At 33.5% G+C, this 2,270-nt stretch overlaps 1 non-coding gene across 1 annotated transcript; it reads right to left on the reverse strand.

Annotated features, from left to right (window-relative positions):
- Positions 1 to 1,480: 1,480 nt before the first annotated feature.
- On the reverse strand, positions 1,481 to 1,588 carry LOC112773752 (small nucleolar RNA R71). Its single transcript, XR_003188285.1, has one exon. It is a non-coding gene; the product is annotated as a small nucleolar RNA R71 (small nucleolar RNA).
- Between the last annotated feature and the right edge of the window lie 682 nt (positions 1,589 to 2,270).

Raw genomic sequence — 2,270 nt, forward strand, 5'->3', positions numbered from 1 at the left:
AAAAAAAGAGAAAAACAACAAAATGATATCTTTTTCTCTTTCTTCATTAAAAATTCAAAAATCAAAAAAATATCTTTCCCTTATTTCACTCATAAATTTCGAATATTTGAGTTGACTTTTTCAAAAAAAATTTCAAAATTTAGTTGTTTCTTATGAGTCAAGTCAAATTTTCAATTTAAAAATCCTATCTTTTCAAAATTTTTTCAAAAATCAAATCTCTTTCATTTTCCTGTTATGATTTTCGAAAATTTTAAAAATGATTTTCAAAATCTTCTTTTTAATCTCATTTAATAATTTCAAATTCTTTACTAACAATTAATGTGATTGATTCAAAGATTTTAAAGTTTGTTACTTACCTATTAAGAAAGGTTCAATCTTTAACTTTTAAAATCATATCTTTTAATTTCTTGTTAGTCAAGTAACCAACTTTAATTTCACAAATCAAATCTTTTTAATTTCCTTTTCAAATCTTTTCAAAATTGATTTTCAAATATTTTTCAATTAACCACTTAACTTTTTGTTTGATTTTTAAAATTCTTATCTTTTTCAAAACTACCTAACTAATTTTCTCTCTCTAATTTTCGAAAACTCCTCACCCTTTTTCAAAATTCTTTTAATTAACTAATTGTTCCAAATTTTAATTTTAATTTTATTTTTTCTCTTAATTTTCAAATTCTAACTAACATTTTAAAATAAAAACAAAAATATTTTCCTTTTATTTTTAATTTAAATTCGAATTCAGTCTCCCTCTCTCATCTCTCTATTTATTTATTTATCTACTAATACTCCTCTTCCACTCAAAATTTGAAACCCCCTTCTTCTCTGTGTTCGAATTTTTCTCTTCTCCTTCTTCTATTCTTCTCTTCTTCTACTCACATAAAGGAATCTCTATACTGTGACATAGATGATTCCTCTTCTTTTTTGTTCTCTTCTTTTTCATATGAGAAGGAGCAAAGATAAGAACATTCTTGTTGAAGCTGATCCGGAACCTGAAAGGACTCTAAAGAGGAAGCTAAGAGAAGCTAAAGCACAACACTCTGGAGGGGACCTGACAGAATTTTTCGAAAAAGAAGAGGAGATGGCCGAACCCAATAACAATGGTAGAGATGCAAGGAAGATGCTTGGTGACTTCATTGCACCCTCTTCTAACTTCTATGGAAGAAGCATCTCACTTCCTGCAATTGGAGCAAACAACTTTGAGCTTAAGCCTCAATTAGTTTCTCTAATGCAGCAGAATTGCAAGTTTCATGGACTTCCAATGGAAGATCCTCATCAGTTTTTAGCTGAATTCTTGCAAATCTATGACACTATCAAGACCAATGGAGTTGATCCCGAGGTCTACAGGCTTATGCTTTTTCCTTTTGCTGTAAGAGACAGAGCTAGAATATGGTTGGATTCACAACCTAAGGATAGCCTAAACTCTTAGGATAAGCTGGTTAATGCTTTCCTGGCCAAATTCTTTCCACCTCAAAAGATGAGCAAGCTTAGAGTGGAAATCCAAAACTTCAGACAGAAGGAAGGTGAGTCCCTCTATGAAGCTTGGGAAAGATATAAGAAACTGATCAAAAGGTGTCCTACTGACATGCTTCCAGAATGGAGCATCATATTTATATTCTATGATGGTCTGTCTAAGTTGTCAAAAATGTCATTGGACCATTCTGCAGGAGGATCTCTTCACCTGAAAACCCCTGTAGAAGCTCAGGAACTCATTGAAATGGTTGCAAATAACCAGTTCATGTACACCTCTGAGAGGAATCCTGTGAACAATGGGACGCCTCAGAAGAAGGGAGTTCTTGAAATTGATACTCTGAATGCCATATTGGCTTAGAACAAAATATTGACTCAGCAAGTCAATATAATTTCTCAGAGTCTGAATGGATTGCAAGCTGCATCCAACAGTACTAAAGAAGCATCTTCTGAAGAGGAAGCTTATGATCCTGAGAACCCTGCAATGGCAGAGGTGAATTACATGGGAGAACCCTATGGAAACACCTATAAACCTTCATGGAGAAATCATCCAAATTTCTCATGGAAGGACCAACAGAAGCCTCAACAAGGCTTCAACAATAATGGTGGAAGAAATAGGTTTAGCAATAGCAAGCCTTTTCCATCATCTTCTCAGCAACAGACAGAGAATTCTGAACAGAGCCATTCTGGCCTGGCAACCATAGTCTCTGATCTATCTAAGACCACACTAAGTTTCATGAATGAAACAAGGTCCTCCATTAGTAATTTGGAGGCACAGGTGGGTCAGTTGAGTAAGAAGATTA

This window comes from Arachis hypogaea, chromosome 18 (genome assembly GCF_003086295.3).
Source record: "Arachis hypogaea cultivar Tifrunner chromosome 18, arahy.Tifrunner.gnm2.J5K5, whole genome shotgun sequence".
Taxonomy (NCBI): Eukaryota; Viridiplantae; Streptophyta; class Magnoliopsida; order Fabales; family Fabaceae; genus Arachis; species Arachis hypogaea.